We start from the raw sequence: 19,829 nt of genomic DNA, 5'->3' as shown, positions 1-19,829 counted from the left end.
TTAACAGTCCATTTCCACCAACAGACGTATCATTTCTCTTTTTTTTTTTAATAAGCTTTATTGGAAAATGCTTTACAATACAGAAATAAGTACAATTTCCTAGGAACAATTGCCAGGGGTTTGTTTAAAAAAAATAATAAAATAAATAAATAAAATAAATAAAAACTAACTGAATAAAGTAAAAGTAGCAATAAATAAGCAATAAGCATGTAAAGGGATTACATAAATACTTTAAATTTAGAGCATAAAGATAAAGTTTTAACAGCCTTTTTGTTACTGGAGGAGGACAATGTAGAAAAATAAGTTGTTGCTTCCTTTAAAAAAGAGATACATGAGGGTCTAGTCATAATAATTTTACATTTGTGAATATAAAATTTGGCCAACAGTAGCAAAAGATTACATAAGAAGAAATGGTCAGAAAGTTCCTTTTTATATTTTGTGATTCCCAATAAGACATCTTTAAAATAAAGTTCAAATTTATCATAAATATTGTCCAGAATGAAGCGACAAATTCCTTGCCAAAAACGCCTGGTGTGTTCACAAGACCAAAACAGGTGAGAGACAGACTCTGAGTAAATGTTACAGAAAGTACAAGCAGTATCAATGTCCTTTTTGTATTTAACCAAAAATGACTTTACTGGATAACAGCGGTGAATGATTTTAAAGGAAACTTCTTTAACCTTATTTACTAGTAAATATTTATTGGGTAAAGACCATGTTTTGTTCCAGCATACCTCTGAGGCCAGACCAGACCAGATTGAAATTACGTAGGGAACTGAGATGCAGTTTGCTTGGAATAAAGTACGAATATGTTTGTTATTTTTAGGAGATTTGGGTTGAAAACACAATTTACCTACATAAGTGTCAGTTAGTTCAATTGGAGGTCTTGGGCCTTTGGAGAACAGAGAAGTCTGACCTTTAAATAACATTATAACACCTGGTGGAACAGCATCAAAGACAATAGCAAACTGTTTTGGGTTTATAGGAATCTTAAAATGACACAAAAATTCTTGATAATTAAAGAGGTTGCCTTTTTCATTGAAGAGTTGACTCACCAGTGTAATACCATTCCTAAACCAGTTTTCAAAAAACAGATTTTTTCTTGTAACATACATCTTTGTTATTCCAAAGAAAATACCTATTAGGAGAGAAATTATGTTTGAAAATCAGTGACCAGGCCAAAAGGGCTTGTTTATGAAAATTAGAGAGAGCGACAGGAATGCGATCAATGTTATAATTACACAACAATACAAACTTAAGACCACCAATCTTAGAGAACAAGTAGTGAGGAATAAAATTCCAGATTGAGGTAGGATTTTTAAGGCAATTTTTAATCCAGTTCACTTTGAGTGTATTGTTGATTGTTGTAAAGTCAAGAAAGTTAAGACCTCCTGCATCATAACTATTCATTAAAACAGATTTTTTAATGTAATGAGTTTTGTTTTTCCAAATAAAGTTGCAAAGTGTCCTATCAATTTCTTTGCACATTTTTTGGTCCACAGCCAAAGAAACAGCAGCATAGGTTAATCTGGATATTCCTTCATCTTTAGAAAGTAATATTCTACCCCGAAGGAATAAGTCTCTTTGGAGCCATGAGTTAAATCTTTTTTGTTTTTTCTAAAATTGGGCTAAAGTTGAGGTCACATCTAGAGATCTGTTTCTTGGTTAAGGTTATTCCTAAGTAATTAACGGTTTCTTTAATTGGAATATTGCAGAGATGAGGCAGCTCACAATTCTTAACAGGCATTAATTCACATTTAAGTAAAGACCAGAAGCCTCAGAAAATAATTTTATCAATTCAAGTGCCAGAGAAATTTCAGACGAGTCTTTTTGTAATGATTAGAGGAAAAGGACCCAGAATTCAGCCAGACCAGCAGAGGTTTCTTAAAAAAAAACTCTTTAATTACCAACTCAAAAAACGGGGAAAAATCCAAGCAGATTGTAGAACAAAAAGATGACACAAAAAATGAACTAACGAGCAGGGCAGACAAGGCAGGAACAGACCGGACAGAATGGCTCAGGTTTCTGGAGGAAAAGGGGTCAAAAATCCAAAACGCAAACTAACATACAGAATTGCAGGAGACTCACCCATACTCAACAGGACAACCTGGCACTGATGTCTGGTCTCAGCAGTTTATATGAAGGTGGAATCAGGTGAAAACGGTGAGAGGTGATTGCAGCAGAGGTGGAGTTAGGCAGGTGTGCAGAGTAAGTAATTAGACCAGACATCAGTGCTAAGGCTCAAAACAAGAACAGATCAGAAACCAAACTAAAAACAATAACTGTAAAAGAAGTCTCAAAACTCACACTAAGACACAAACCAAAACTAAGACAGAACTCCAAGCTATGACAGAACCTAAAACACAAATAAACCAAAAAGCAGGGAAAAGCCAACTTTAACCAAATCATAAACAGGAACCAAGACAGAATATTACACTTTTAAGAAAATTGTTGTATCATCAGCCAATTGGCTGATGATAATTCTTTTGTCCAGAATTGACATTCCACCCAATTGACTATTTATTATGTGACTAGCCAAGAGTTGAGTTGATAACAGAAATAAATAAGGGGAAATAGAACAGCCTTGCCGTATACTACGTTTTAAGTCGAATCTTGGGGATGTTCCATTTTTCAATTTGATTGAACTATTTCCATTATTATATAATGTTTTAATAGTACTGCAGAAAAAATTACCAAAACCAAATAAGTTTAATGTTTCAAAAATAAAGTTGTTCAATTGAATCGAATGCTTTGTAAAAGTCCAGAAAAAGGATAAAGCTTTCATCGTTTATCAAATCGGGGTAATCTAATATGTCAAGCAGAAGTCTAATATTATTTGAGATGTGTCTATTTCTTAAAAAGCCGGATTGTGTTTCTTCAATAATATCATCCAGAACTAACTTTAATCGCTTAGCAAAAATTGTGGCCAGGATTTTGTAATCGTTGTTTAGTAGACTAATTGGCCGCCAGTTGTCAATAAGTAACAGATCCTTCTTTGGTTTGGGAATAAGAGTAATGAGTCCTTGAGTTAAGGTGGGAGGGAGGGTTCCCTTAAAAATACTTTCATTATAAACCGCCAATAAGAATGGAGCAAGATCTTCAGCGAATGATTTATAAAACTCAGACAGCAAAACATCTGTTCCAGGTGATTTATTATTCTTCAGGCACTTAATTGAATCAAGTATTTCTTTTAATGTAATAAGACAATCGCAAAATTCTTTGTCATCAGGAGTGACTTGCTTTATGTCTATCAAGGAATTTATAAACTTATTAGCATTACTCTCACAATATTTAGAGCTGTATAAATCTTTATAGAAGTTAGAGCAGAACTTAGCAATGTTGGTTGTGTCATTACATACAACATTATCTATAAGAAGTCGGTGAATTGTATTAGTAGCAATTTACGATTTTTCCAATCTAAAGAAATATGCTGAGTTTTGCTCCCCTTCCTCTATCCACTGCCTTCTAGATCTAATATAAGCACCGTCAGCCTTAGCTTGATATAATTTGTCTAACTTGTTTTGGCTTTCCGATAATTCCACTTTTTCTGCAGAAGACAATTTATCAGGCGAAACAGAAGACAAAGCTGCTATCTTTGAAATAACTTTTGCTTCATCGGATCGCTTTTGCTTTGAAAGATCGCTGCAATATTTCCTAAAAAACATTCCTAATTCGAATTTCAAAAGTTCCCATTTTTTCCCATACATTTTGTCGACCTTACTTTCATTCCAAAATTTCAATATCAACCTCTTGACCATAAATTGAACAGCTTTATGAGATAAAATAGAACTATTGAGTTTCCAATATGAAGTATGTGGACGGCAAGAGGAAGGGATCAGAGAAACGTTAATTTGAATTGCCTTATGATCGGTCAAAGGGGTGGAGAGAATATCAACATCTGTGTTGTCTTTAAGATTACTCGAAATTAACCACAAGTCTATTCTAGATTGTCTAGATCTTGATTTATTACACCAAGTAAAGTTTCGAGCAGAGGGATTTTTTTCTCTCCATATATCTATTAAGTCAAATTTTTGCATAAATATTTTTAAATCTGCATTGGAACCAGCACGAGTTCCAGCTGGCCATCTATCCATTAAATCATCCAAAGTGATATTAAAATCCCCTCCACAAATCAGGTAAGCATTAGGAAATTTGGCCAGCCAAAAGAGAATTTTGTTTTCTACCTCATTTATCAAGTCTTTATTTTCATGTACTGTGTTGTAGCCATAAACATTAATAGTTATAAAATTAAGGTCGTAAACATTAAGAACTTGGCAAATATAATGACCTTTGCTGTCACTCTCTGAGTGTAAAACAGAACCTGTAAATCGGTTTTTAAATGTGCAAACCCCAGCAGAATGTTGTGAAGCATGTGAGAAAAAAGCTTCATTGCCCCATTGGGACCTCCAAAACTGCATGTCATTAGATACAGTGTGAGTTTCTTGAAAAAAACAGAAATCCGTTTTACATTGCTTACTGAACAAAAAAAGAGCTTTACGTTTCAAATTATTCCTTAAACCCCTGGCATTAAGTGAAACAACAGACAAAGACATACAATGAAAAGAGTCAGCTAAAGAGCTTTGACGATGAAAACTGTAGTAAATGATGCGAGAACAGCATCAGAATGAGAATTAAAGTATATTGGTAGCCTTCCAAAAAAACAACGTTCAAACAAGAGGCCAGCAGCGAACAGTTCTAGGGTTTTTCATTACTTCGCTCTAAACTGGAGGGAGGATTTCCTTTTTATCAATGAAGGCACGACCGCCCACAAAGTAGGCAACCTTCCCAGCTCTCCGAGCCTCACTTACAAGGGGCCACAGCTTCATCCTGGCTTCTCTGTCGGCTTTGCAAAGATCCTCAGTGAAGCGAAGATTGTTCTCCTTAAGGTAAGAAGAATTCTTGGCTGCCGCCCATACTGCTGCTCTGTGCATGCGGGAGGAGAATTGCAGTATGATGCTCCTGGTGCTGTTAGGCTTTTTTATTCCCACACGATGCACGGAGTCAATAACATCTGGAAGTTTCTCAGCATTCTCAGGAAGCAGCGCTTGGCAGATTCAAATCACCTCTCTCCGTAAATCCTTCTCTTCCCCGCGCTCTGACACGCCGTGTAGCTTCAGGTTCCACCGCCGAGAGTATCGCTCCATTTCTGTGATGCGTGACTCCAACATATTAACATGTTTCTTTTCTTCATCCAGAGCATGTTCAAGCTGTGAAACTTTCCCCTTCATCTCACTCATTTGGTTGCAGAGAATTTCCACATTTCCCCTCAGAGTAGTTATCTGCACTGCGTTCTCTTGAATCAGGGATTTCAGCTCGTCTGACCTGCTGTTTATTAGCTTCGACAAAGTAGCAACAATGTCTCCGCTATCTGCATCACTTTTACCTTTTTTAACAGGTGGTTTCTCTGGAGTAAGGGCCAGCGGAGGGAAGTCTTCTTCTTCCATCAGAGAGATTTTGGGGATGTCAGAACGGGCGGCATAATCATGACAAGTCTCGATGGGAACGTTAGAATCTTTGCCGCCGCCAGTAGCTTCCGGCCCTGCGGCCTTCCCTGAGCTTTTTCTCTTTCCACTAGAACTTGACATTTTTTCGAAAAAGTTTCTGGGGCTGACGTAAACAATTAAAAGTTCAGTAGAGCTTAGGAAAGAGTGAAGTTATGTCGTTTAAAGACTACCTGTGCAAGTAAAAGTTCAATCTGATGGCTGCTCTCAAAGTTTGTGACCGTTCACAGCGCCATCTTGGACCGTTTTTCCCAGACGTATCATTTCTCTTCTTCTACACTTGTGGAGCTGTGACTCAAGGAGCCCTACAAGTGTAGCGAAATAACCAATCGTGTACTGTTGCTAGGGAAGATTTGGCTTTCTTGAGCGTTCTCGTGTGCTCATGACACGTCATCAGCCTCAGCCCTAGCACTGTTCCAATGCTGAGAACGCCAAATCGAGAACGCGCCGAATTCCCCGGATGTTGTTCTCGCCCGCCCTCTTTATCGAGCATGCATCAGAGCAGACTTGTGCGTTCTTCAGACTGACCGCTTGCCCAGAATGCACCGCGGCCGCAGCTTGATTCAAGACAGCGCAAACAGAGCTCACAGCGGTAAGTTAAAAAATTCCCTTTTCTGCTGCTGTTGTTCTTCAAAAGTACGTTTTAAGATCGTTTGAGGCGAGAACATTATACTTTTAAGTTTTCTCTATGTGGCCTGTTTACAGAGTTAGTGCGTAATTAAAAGAAGTAGAGTGCATAATGCCGCTGGTTATGATTTATTTATTTGTTTTGTGTTTATCTGACTGACGTGTGTTGCTTTATTAACTCAATACTTGCTGGAATAAATTGTAAATGTCTCCCTAGGACGGCAGCAGCATATAAAATAAATAAATAAATAAATACATTCTATAAATGTTTTTCCTATCTAAGTGAGTTTCTTCTGAGTCAGGACACGAATAATTGAGAGGAGAAAGAGGGAAAGAAAATAATAGTAATAATAGTATATGAAAAAACAGACATTTATTTTATACAAATGTTTAATCTTTGGAAAAGAATGAAGGTGTAATATATTCAACAAATTATTAACAGTTACTAACATGGTTTAAAACAAAGAAATAACTCATTAAGATCTTATACAAACAGACAATGCCTATAAACTTACAATTGAAAATAGTTGGAATGGAAATTAATTTACACATTATTTTATGTATTTTTCCAGGTGGTGAAGAAAAAAGAAATGAAGCAGCATGTGAACATGACTCCAACTGATCTACATTAGGTCAGGTGTAGTCATGTTCACTTAAACATGCAGCCAGCTGGAGCAGCTCCCTGTCTTCAGCCGCTGGATGGTCATCCTCCTCTGGATCAACCTCCTCATCCTCCTCTGGGTCCACCTCCTCATCCTCCACGTCTAGCTGGTCACCTGCTGCTATACAAATACTGTGGAGGATGCAGCAGGCAGCGATTACTTTTGGGGCAAACGTCAGGCGGACCTCCAACGCCCTTAAGAAGATGGAACGCCACCGTGTCTTCAGACCACCAAAGACACGCTCAATGATGTTAATCAGCCTTGGCGTGGTGTCTGTTGTAGCGTGCCTCCACTTGACCTGTACCAAATATAAAATTAACTTGTAATTTAGGTAATATGCTGATATGTCTTTATCTTCTATCCAATTAATATAATCTATGTATCAGTTGTGTGTCATTGTTGGCTCTATTTAAGGACAAGAAGGTAAGAGATCTTACTGGCAAGCTGTTTCCCTATAGGATGCACCACAGGCCAGCCAGCAGAGGGTCACCAGCACCTCTATCTCCTGTGGCCATCCATGGACCTTCTGATGGGCAGCAGCTGAAGGAGGAGGACGATGGTGGCCCTGTTTAGCTAGAAGGCTGGTTTCAGGTCCCCTTCATTAAAAAATATTTGGAGGATTGGCACAGAGGTGTTTATCCTCACATATTTGGTTTCTGTTTCTTCCTGTAAATAAAAAATGTTTTTTCAATTCTCACCTTTTCACACCATAAAACTATAACTGCTTAACATGCAGATTAATATAGTTCTCAAGAAAGAAAAGGTAAAATGTATAGCGTTGTATAGTAAATGTAACAAATGGTTTTCCTTCTCTGGTATTTTTACCATTTCACTGAAAAATGAGCTGAACTAACTGCACATAATTTATAGATTAATCACTGTAAAGGTGGACAGACATAAAAATGTTTTTTTTTTCCTTTCTTAATGATCAATGCTGTGAAGGTCAGGAGGTGCAATAAAGTAGCTTAACCCTACTGTTATTAATGTTAAAAATGGGTGTTCATTTTTATTAATATAGGAAAAATAGTCACAATTTCAACCTGATCACGTTTTTAATACCATCCTCAATGTTTTTTTAAAGATAAAAGTAGGAAATAGGCTGTCAATCTTAAAATGCCTACCAGTTGGCAATAGATGGGCGAGCAAAGCCTGCCTTCTGAGCCTCCTCTGCTGCATCAATCTTCTCCTTGCTCGGATTTGTCTCCTTAACTGCATCACCTCCTCTTCAGCCTGCTGGTAAAGCTGACCAACGACCGAAGCAACAGCAATATTGCTCGTATCGCTCATTTTGCTTCTACAAAGTGCTGATTTTTAAAGAAGATTCAATCGCCTCTGCAACTACAACAATTACAACTCCCCACAAAGAAATTCACGCTATTGCTGGTTTTATACCCACAGTTCTGTAATTATTTTAGATATTTTTTATACCTATACTTAGAAATTAATTTAAATAAAAAACGTTTTCAACACAAACAAACATAAATTTGGAAAGCATAAACTCTTTCTTAAAAAACTTGAATATACCTAAACTCTTAAAGGAAGATAAAGATAATTTGGATCAAGATATTACAACAGAAGAAATAGGACAAGCCATTGACAATATGCAACTAGGGAAAAGAGCAGGCCCAGATGGAATTCCAATAGATTTATATAAGATCCTCAAAGACAAGCTCCTGTCCCCATTATTAGATATGTTTAAAGAAATTTTTCACTCAAATTATTTACCTTCCTCAATAAATGCCGCCATGATAATCCTACTGCCGAAGCCAGGTAGAGCTCCAAATAAATGTGAGAACTTTAGGCCGATTAGTTTATTGAATTCAGACCTAAAAATAATCTCCAAGTTGTTAGCACGACGATTGCAAAAAGTTTTAACAAAGATAATTGATCAAGACCAAAATGGGTTTATTTTGGGGAGGCAAGGCTCTCATAACGTGAGGAGACTATTAAATATAATTCACTATAATAAAGGTGCCCCAGACTCAGCCCTTTTGTCATTAGATGCCGAAAAGGCATTCGACAGAGTCCACTGGGAATATCTTTTTCAAGTTATGGGTAATTTCAACTGTGGAAACAACTTTGTAAAATGGGTCAAAATATTATACAGTAATGCCTCAGCTGAAATATTAACTAATAGAAATATTTCCAAACCAATAAAGATTAATAGAGGCTGTAGGCAGGGCTGCCCTTTATCACCTTTACTATTCACTCTGGCAATAGAGCCCTTTGCTATTGCGATTCGCTCAAACCCTCATCTCACTGGCATCACTGTTGGACCTACAGAGCACAGGATTTCTTTGTTTGCAGATGATGTGATTTTGTTCATATCAAAATTAAATCGATCAATACAAACTATCATGGAAATAATTAAATCATTTAGTGAAATTTCTGGATACAAAATAAACAAAAACAAGTCTTCTATTCTCTTAATGAACGCAAATGAAAGAAACAACCCTCCCTCAGATGTCTTGCAGTTCAAAATAGTCAGCGATTTCAAATATTTAGGGGTACAAATCTTTTCTGACCTTGATCAGGTCGTTGTGTCAAATTACAATCACATATTGAATGAAGTAGACAAGTTATTTGAAAGATGGATGACCTTACCAATATCTTTAGTTGGAAGAATAAATATAATTAAAATGAATATATTGCCAAAGGTGCTTTATGTGTTTCAGAATGTTGCTCCTCCGCCTCCTCCTGAATTCTTCTCACAAATAAAGAAGATGATGTTACGTTTCTTATGGAACAACAGGAAGCCCAGACTGCGTCTGTCTCTACTGTATCTCCCTTATGACCGGGGAGGCTTAAAGTGCCCGAATTTCCGCTTGTATTATTATGCTGTCCAGCTAAGGTCTATGATGTTTTACTACAGTAACCATTCTCTACATTGGATTGAAATGGAGACTCAGAATTTAAATTTAACTCTCCCCTCATACTTGTATTCAAATTCGATGCTAAAGCTTCTAAAACACGCTAAAAATCCATTTCTTAAAAATATGATAAGAGTGTGGAAAGATGTAAGAAGAACCTTAAACGAACCAAATAGTCTGTCTTTATTGAGCCCGGTGTGGGGAAACCAGCTCTTTGTACCTGGAAGAACTGACCCAACATTCAAACTATGGAAAGACAAAGGACTCCAAATGATTCAGAATTGTTATGAGTCAGACTCAGACATACTAATGAGCTTTCAGGATTTACAGCATAAATTTCATCTGGATAAGAAACATTTCTTCAAATATCTCCAACTTAGGAACTTCATACGAACAAATCAGAACAATGAGTTAACAAAGCCTGTCATGTCAACGTTAGAAAAAATGTTAACGAAGGACAGTTTGAAGAAAGGAATCATAACCGACTTTTATCACTTAATGATGTCGCATACTTCAGAGGGATCTCAGGATAGACTTCAGGCTTGGAAAGAAGACTTATCGATAGAGTTAGTAGAAGAAGATTGGCAGACAGCTTGTAAATTGGCCCACACCAGCTCTATTAATACAGCCCTTAAGCTTATTCAATTTAAGTGGTTAATGCGGGTGTACATAACACCGGTGGACCTCAACAGATATAACAAGGAGATACCTGATGTATGTCCAAAATGCACAGAGGACAGAGGAACTCTGGTCCACTGTATGTGGCAGTGCAGGGAAATTATACAGTTCTGGAAAGAGGTAAAGCATACCATTGAAAAAATAATTTCCAAACAGATAATCTTCGAGCCAAAGCTATTTGTGTTTGGAATATACCCAGGAAAACATACTTATACAAAAAATGAACAAGTGTTTATAAACTTAAGTTTACTTAATGCAAAGAGGTGTATATCGATCTGTTGGAAGAAGATTCGCAGACCGACCATCAGCCTATGGCTGCAGCAGATGTTATCTGTCCTCCCTTTGGAAAGAATTACGTATATATTGAAGGGCAAACAGGACCTGTTTGAATCTATCTGGAATTCCTTCATCACATATGTCAAGCATTTAAATATTTCAGAAGACGGTGATAATGATTGAAGAGCAAGTGTATTGCAGTTCTCAAAGACAATTTATTGAAGGACTTTTACTGTTAAACTTAATTCCCAATATAAAGTAAAAGGTGACCAGCTGTACTAGAACAGATACTATGAGAGGACATTTGTTAGTCTTTTTTTTTTTCTTTTTTCTTTTTTTTTTACTGTTTTTGTCTGTACTTCACTTTGGTGTGAACAAGGAATGCTATTATTTCTGTTGTCATATTGTATACACTGTTCAAGATGTCTACTTAAACAATTAAAACTTAAATAAATATATTTTGGGAAAAAAAAAAACGTTTTCAATAAGATATGATGGTGTAGTGTATAAATAATTTTGAATGTTAAAGGAATGCTCAAGCGCTGTGGGTGTGATGACGTCACGAGTATACTTCTGTTCCAATGCACAATACGTGCTGCGAGAGCCGAGCAAGATGGCGGCGTGAGTGGTTGATTTTTTCAAGCTCTCCCGAGATTGTTTGGATAAGGAGCTGTTATTACTGCTTTAACGCAGGGAAGCATTTATTCTGAGACCTTTGTTAAATATTGTGCTTAAAGTTGCTTAAAAAAGAAGTCTTGAAAACTTGAAAGAATGGCTGCAAGTGGTAAGCGCAAATCCGTCAGCACAGAAAATACACCAACAAAGATGTCGGCTAAAAGTCATAAATCAATGGAAGACCATGACTTCGCTGAAAACATCATAGCAACTTTAAAGTTGACGATAAACGAGAGGGCGGACGGTCTTCAAGCAAGCATAAATGATCTCAAAGATTCGGTGGATTATATCCACGAGGAAATGAAAGAAATGCAAGAAAAGATGACCGAAACCGTCAGGAGAGTTGAAAAATCAGAAAAAAAGGTGCTGCTAATGGAAAATAAGCTGCTCGAACTTTCACGTTATAAAAGAAGGTGGGACTTGAGACTTTCGGGAATAAATGAAGAAGAAGGAGAAGATGTTCGCAGCAAAGTTATTTCCATTTGCCAGAAGACAGCACCAGAATGCAAAGAAAAACTACCAGACGTCATTGACAGCGTACACCGGCTGGGTCGCGTTACAAACACGGGACGTCCTCGAGAAGTTATTATCCAGTTCTCTATGAGACACTACAGGGATGCGGTATGGAAGGCGGCCAAGCAGTCATCTTTCCTGAAATCAAACAACCTGCGCTTCAAGGAGGACTTTTCCCCAGAGGACCGTCAGAGAAGAAACATGCTGTGGCCGCTGGTGAAAAAAGCACGCGAAGAAGGGAAAACAGCCTTCTACGTCGGTCCCAGAGCCTTTGTTATTGACAAAGGAGGAAAGAGGAAAGAACTCGAACCTGCTGATGATTAAAATACATCTTGAAAATCAGAACTAAGAGTTAAGTAATGACATTTAAATATTGTTAAAGCTCCGTTTATTTTAATTTCTCTGTTGGAAGAGTTTGTTAGATATTCCTGTAAACTCAATTTTCATGGTTAGAAGCTACAATTCTTAGTAGCATTTCTTTTTTTAAAGTTATTTCATTCAATGCTCAAGGGTTAAGGAACAACACTAAAAGAAAGGCAACTTTTTTATACATTAAAATTTTAAAGCGGATTTCTGTTTTATCCAAGAAACACATTCAACTGCAAATGATACCAAATTCTGGAAAAGTCAGTGGGGGGACGAAATATGGCTGGCACATGGCACTACTCAATCAGCAGGAGTGGCAATATTACGAAACAACTTCAGGGGAGATGTATTATGTTCACTCTTAGATACATGTGGGCATTTTGTTTTATTAGTTGTATCAATAAATGAAGAAATGTTTTTGTTGAGTTCGATATATGGGTACAATACCAAAGCAGAAAATATGCAACTTTATGATAGATTAAGTAACGGGGTAAATCATTTATTGGGAAAATATCATAATATGAATATTATTATTGGTGGGGACTTCAATTTAACACTTAATGATACTTTAGATAGATTTCCTCCAAAAGCTAATACAAATCCAAACACAGTTCTAGAAAACTTTATGTCAACCTTTGGCCTGACTGATGTATGGAGACAAAAAAATAATTCCAAAGTTGAATTTACGTGGAAAAACAAAACAGGCTCCTTTAAATCAAGAATTGATTTCTGGCTTGTATCTGATTTAATAGCTGATGAAATTAAGTCAGAGATTCTTCCAGCCCCTTTATCAGACCATAAGCTTATTTTAATTGAAAAAACTAAATTAAACCAGTTTGGAAAAAATAAAATTACAGCTTACTGGAAACTCAACTCTTTACTGTTAGAAAATAAAACAGTAGCAGAAAACATTAAACAAACAATTATAAAGTATTGGAATACAGCTCAAAGTCAGAAGGAATTTAGTAAAAATTGGGAACTCCTAAAATATGAACTTCGAAAAATGTTAATGAAAACTGGAGCTGAGATTGCTAAAAGAAAAAGAAAAGTAGAATCAGAAGTAGTAAAAGAAATTATCTTACTGAACAATGTTCTGCCAGAAAATTTATCTGAAGAACAAAAGATTAGATTAAACCATTTACAGCTGAACCTGGACAATATTTACATTTCCAAAGCTAAAGGGGCGTACATCAGATCAAGACAGAAATGGTTAGAAGAAGGAGAAAAAAACTCTTCTTATTTTTTTAGATTAGAAAAAAAACACCAAATATCTAACAGTATTATGAAACTTCAAATCAATAATAACATCTGTGAAGACCCTGTTCAAATCTCTTCTTATTGCGAGACTTTTTTCCAAGAACTTTATCAATCAAAATGTTCTGATGAAACTATCACACAATATATTAACTCTCTGAATAAAATGCAAAAAATTAGCAAAAATAATAAAGAACAATGTGATTCCTTGATTACGCTTGAAGACATCCAAAAATCCATCAATAAATTAAAATTAAATAAATCACCGGGGACTGATGGCCTTAATACAGAATTTTATAGAAAGTTTTCAGAACATCTATCGCCATTTTTATATCAAGTTTATCTTGAAAGTTTGAATTCTGGATCACTCCCACCAACAATGACCCAAGGTCTGATTACACTGATCCCTAAACCACAAAAAGACAAGCTTCTTCTGGATAACTGGCGACCAATTACATTACTACAAAATGACTATAAAATTATTGCAGGCTGTATTGCTACAAAAATTAAGAATACTCTTGAAGAAGTGGTTGATGAAACTCAGTCTGGATTCATACCAGGCAGACATATAACTAATAATATCAGACTTATATTGGATCTGCAAATCCTTTCGTTTAAAATCAAGGAAAAAATTACAGGGATGAATGTTGCAAACAGAAATATCGTAATTTCCCAGCTTGCGGATGACACTGCACTTTTTTTAAAGAATAAATGTGAAATAAAAAACTCTATTGAAATCATCAACTCCTTCTCCAAAGCTTCTGGTTTGACTCTAAATCTAAGCAAATGTGAAATACTTTCCATTAAATCTGATCTAAAAGGTACATTCCTCAACATTCCTATAAAAGACAAAGTTAAATATCTTGGAATCACAATAATTAAAGATCAAAATATAAGGTCAATTGAAAATTTTAACCCCATAATTAAAATAGTTGAACAAAGATTTAATCTATGGCTCCAGAGAGATCTTTCTCTTTTAGGTCGCTCATTATTAGTCAAAGCTGATGGTTTATCTAGACTTATCTATCCAGCCCTTGCTCTTGATGTTCCCAAACAGATCAGTACCAACATTAATAAAATAAACTTTAACTTTATATGGAAAAAGAAATGCCATCTCATCAAGAAAAATATTCTAATGAACAAAGTTGAAAAAGGAGGAATTGAAGCCCTTGATTTCACATCTTTAAACAATTCATTCAAAATTAAATATTTAAAAAATCTTCTAAAAAACCCAACCTCTATATGGAATGCTATTCCCATTTACAACTTTGACAAAATTGGAGGACTACCCTTTCTTCTCAGATGCAATTACAGTATACCCAAAATACCCTTAAAATTATCTACATTTCATAAACAAATGCTGTTAAGCTGGTCACTATTGTACAAACACAATTTTTCTCCTCATAAATATTATATCTGGAATAATGAAGACATTAAATACAAAAATAAGACAATCTTTTACAGAAAATGGTATGATAGGGGAATATTACTTGTAAACCAATTACTAAATCCAAATGGTCATTTATTGTCTTATTCTGACTTTATGTTACTTTTCCAATTTCCTGTTACTAAAGAATATGCTGTTGTGTTTGACGCAATCCCCAGTGGATCATTAAAGCTTTTATCATCTTTCCCCACACATCAAATTCACTCAATGCCAAATTTTGATCCAAACTCCATTTATATTGATTACGATTGTCCTTTTATAAGTAAGAAAACAACCAACAAAAGATTAAGAAATATTCTATTACGAGATGTTGTTTTTTCACCAGCTTGTGTTTTTTATTGGTCCAACACTTTTGAAAATATAAATTGGAAGTGGACTTGGTTGCTCCTTAAAAAATATTTAATAAACAACAATGTAAGAGAAATTTCTTATAAAATTATTCATAATGTTTATCCTGTTAATGCATTTTTGATAAAAAGATATAAATGGGATTTGGACCCAAAGTGTACTTTTTGTAAAAATAATGAAGAAAAGCTTATTCATCTTTTTTGGGATAGTAATTATACAAAAATATTTTGGAGAGATATGTCACTTTTTTTTCATAAAAGAAATCTCAATATTACTTTAACAGATAAGGATGTTTTATTTGGGATGGAGAAATGTCAACTTGTCAAAACGGAATTCTTATATGTTGTTAATTTTTTTATTATTTATGGTAAATATCATATACACACCTCCAAATATTTACAACAAAAACCTAATTTCCAGATTTTATTATCTTCTATTAATATCTATATAGAATCCTTAAAATTCAGTTCAAATGCTAAAGCCATTCAAATCATAACTGCCCTTAAAGAATTGTAACCCTCGAGCACAGACTTGATTTTGACATTGTAAGATAATTGCTCTGTTCTGTAAAACCCTTTGATATTGTATCTGTTTATAATTACTATTGTTCTATATTGTTCTTGTATGTTCTTTTTTGCAATAAAAAAAAAAAAAAGAAAAAAAAAAAAAAGAAAACAATACGTGCTGCGTGCTCGCGTTCTCGTCAAGTCCGATCTTCCTGTGTTCTTACCGAGAACAGACTTGACGAGAACGCGAGTACGGACTCGCCTATATCTGAGGCAAGGGCCGTACGGTCTCGCGTTCTCGTCAAGTCTGTTCTCGGTAAGAACACAGGAAGATCGGACTTGACGAGAACGCGAGCACGCAGCACGTATTGTGCATTGGAACAGAAGCGTACTCGTGACGTCATCACACCCACAGCGCTTGAGCATTCCTTTAACGTTCAAAACTATTTATACACTACACCATCATATCTTATTGAAAACGTTTTTTATTTAAATTAATTTCTAAAAAGTATAAAAAATATCTAAAATAATTACAGAACTGTGGGTATAAAACCAGCAATAGCAGGAATTTCTGGGGAGTTGTACGGAAGAGTATTGCTGCCACTGGACAAAATATTTTTTTTGTTGCTTATCTTGTATAAACATGATAATTATCTTGTATAAACGTGATCTTATCTTGTATAAACATGATAATTATCTTGTATAAACGTGATCTTATCTTGTATAAACATGATAATTATCTTGTATAAACGTGATAACTATCTTGTAAAAACGTGATAATTATCTTGTATAAACATGATAATTATCTTGTAAAAACGTGATAATTATCTTGTATAAACATGATAATTATCTTGTATAAACATGATAATTATCTTGTATAAACGTGATAACTATCTTGTAAAAACGTGATAATTATCTTGTATAAACATGATAATTATCTTGTATAAACATGATAATTATCTTGTAAAAACGTGATAATTATCTTGTAAAAACGTGAAAATTATCTTGTAAAAACGTGATACCTTATCCAGATGGTGGCGCTAGTATGCTTTTAGTCTGTATTGACCGCAAGACTCATTTAAAGAGAAGAAAAGAAGAAGTTTTGCCTTGCAAGTACATTGTAGAGAAAGGATGGCTGAAAAGTTGGACAACGCTTTGCTGCGATTCCTACGAAACCGTGGCGTACCAGAAGAGTGTCTGTCACGCATGCAAGAAGACCGTGTAAGTGTATTTTCCCGCCACTCATATTTCAGAAATATTATTAGCCATTGGTTATAAACAGGACTCACGCACATTTCACTAACCACACGGTCACACGCAACACATGGCATTTCTCACAGAAAAATCACAAAGTCCATCTGGGCTCCGGACGATTCGTTCACAGCTCTGTCCATCCAGAGCTCAGCCTAAACTCACAGTTAAAGTCAATTGAAGAGTTGCTAGCTGTGTTTCGTTCGCTTTTGTTTTTAACGACACAGACCCAGCGGTGCTTCTGTGCGCTTCTGCCTTGCGCTTTAATTCAGGTGCGCAAAATTACGTTACATGTAATGTAGGTGCTCACTTTAAAGGGTAATTTTACAGTCTTTATTTATTCATTTTCCCCCTGTTTATCCCTCGCGCGCAGCGAACCAACGGGGGTAAAATCCGCCAACCTCACTGCCTCAGACACGTATCATTATGTTTAAATTATGCTCATACCAGACGTTACCAAAAAGTGTTTTTTTTCTACCGTCACTTAGGAGCCAGACGCAGAGCTTGCGCCTATACTCATCAATTCCGCGGTTGCAATGCCTAAAAAGTTCTATTTTTCCCGTCGGATTACCCATTTAAGACTATTAATGAGCTAAAAGAGAAGCAGAAAGGCATCATTTCGTCCGCTCCAACCACAAACAAAACGCGCTCGGAGAAGAACTTCAAACTCAGCCTTCGGCTTGCATAATTACGCACCAGAGCGCACTGAGAAACCTATAAACTGTAACAGTCTACAAGTTCATGGAGCTGAAACAAGGGAATCATCAGCAGCTGGATCAGCATAAACACGCAGCACGAACCCCTGTGTGCTTTAGGTGTTGCAGCTGAGGGGAAAATGTCGGACTGTAAAGGCTTGTTGAAACTCAGCCTGGTTCACAGATGAGGTTATAGATCTACACTGATTAACAAACCCATAGATCAATGTGTTACTGGAATAATACGGTCAACAACTTAAAACTACTGTAGCCGGGGCACTTTGGCCCTGAAGCATGGTGCTGCACACTCTTCCTTCTGCCCATATATGGAGGATGCTTCGACAGCGCACGGCTGGTAGTTAATGAGGCAGGTAATCAGCTGTTCCATTTAAAGGGGTGTAGATTGGTGAGGAGATCGGATCTGAGGCAAGGATTCCTGCAAAGGTATGGTTACTATTGAGTGTGTGGTTGCTGCGGGATGATTTGGTGGAGCCCTTTTGTTTTGATAATTTTAGGCAATGCGGTAATAGAGAGACGCACAGACTGCCGTGGACTCGGTTCCATCTTGGAGAGGTAAAAGAAAGCAGTCTCTTATTACCTGGATGTTTAAGGTGCTGGTCTAATGCGACTTCCTTTGTGTGCAGGTTGGCCTGCTACTGTTTCAGTTGTGTTTTTTATTTACTGTTTTAATCACTGCTTAGACCCTATTTTAGCTATTTATTCCTGGTTTTAACAAAATGTAGGGGAGAGTTTTTATTGTTTAGCTCCCTGGGCTGGTTTTATCTCACCTGAGGTCCTATGATGTCCCTGGGTCCTGTGCCGGTTTTATTCAGATCAGATTGAGGAGACTAGTGGAAGGGGAGTTTTATTTTTATTTTCTTTGTTGTATTAACCGGGGCTTGTGGTGCGAGTGTGCTTTTGTTGGGGGCCACTTGGGTGCATTTAGTTGTATTTTGTCTTTATCTTTATTATTCTTCCCCAAGCAGTCTAACTTAATTGGGTTTTAACTGATTCTCAGCTATAAGGATTCCAGGGTCAGCATGGACCCCTATTTTTAATGTGGTATTTTTTTTTTTTTTTTTTTTTTGGTGTAATGAAATAATCTGATTGCCCATAGGAACTTTAGAATTTAATAAAACTGTATCCAACTTGCAACAGTGCCTCTGATAATTTTTACAAACTTATCTGTGATCTGACAAAAGAGAATATAAGGTTATCCATATATAACAAACCGTACCCAAGGTTACACTACTTTATTTTATTCAGTATTATTTGAACAATTGTGTGTTTTCTGTTTTTAACCCACTAATTGAACAATAACGTGTTAACAATTCCCTTTCACTTTTTAACAAAAGTAATACATCACTCAATAATGTCTGGTCAGATAAAAATGAGAATATGAATAAAGTTAACCTTTTACTTTTTCCAATGCTGAGATCCATTGGGGAAAAGTCATAAAATTTCAAGTAGGATAAAAATCTTTTTTTCTGCTTTTGAACTTGGTTTTAGGCCATTATGACCCGAAGGGAACAGAGGGGTTAAATACAGCTGACTCTGGGGTGGCCTGTTGGCTACGTTGATTAAATCAAGCACATATGGCTGTCAGAGGGATGCTATTTATTTATGTAGTGAAAGTGAGAAGTTTATGGTTAATGCAAAGGTACAAATGAAAACTATGCAGCATTCTGTCTTGAGAGAAAGTAAAAGACAGATTGTGTGTGTGTGACTTTGTGCACACTCTTTCTTTAAAGTTGCCACAGGATATGGCAAAAATTAACAAGCTTCTCTGTAAGTGCTAATATGATTTTCCTTCTACACAGATTGACGCAACAGTTATTGACTGCATGGATGATGGCACTCTATCTGGTTACATCCCAACATATGGGGATCGCATAGCAGCAAGACGCTTCAGTTTGGAAAGTAAAGGTACAAATTCAAAAGCTTCAACAAAACATTCACTGCTTGAAAAACTAAAGAGGAAGATGGGCCTTGATGGCAGTGATGATACAAACTTGGATGAAGCCGAGACATCTAATCCAAAGCGGGAAACGCAACATGGAAAATCTAACAAATGGGCAGAAAAAAAGACCAGAAAAATCGAATTGGGATGGATTCATGAAGGCAAACAAGTGAGGAAACGCAGGGGAGGAGGAACAAGGA

The 19,829-nt window shown here is 36.2% G+C and overlaps 1 long non-coding RNA gene across 1 annotated transcript; it reads left to right on the top strand.

Annotated features, from left to right (window-relative positions):
• Positions 1-16,700: 16,700 nt before the first annotated feature.
• On the top strand, positions 16,701-19,602 carry LOC118561269. The gene is made up of 2 exons (XR_004929906.1): positions 16,701-16,944; positions 19,490-19,602. It is a non-coding gene; the product is annotated as an uncharacterized LOC118561269 (long non-coding RNA).
• The last annotated feature ends 227 nt before the right edge of the window (positions 19,603-19,829 follow it).

This window comes from Fundulus heteroclitus, unplaced genomic scaffold (genome assembly GCF_011125445.2).
Source record: "Fundulus heteroclitus isolate FHET01 unplaced genomic scaffold, MU-UCD_Fhet_4.1 scaffold_59, whole genome shotgun sequence".
In the NCBI taxonomy this organism is placed as follows: Eukaryota; Metazoa; Chordata; class Actinopteri; order Cyprinodontiformes; family Fundulidae; genus Fundulus; species Fundulus heteroclitus.
This window is presented reverse-complemented; position numbering and strand designations above follow the sequence as displayed.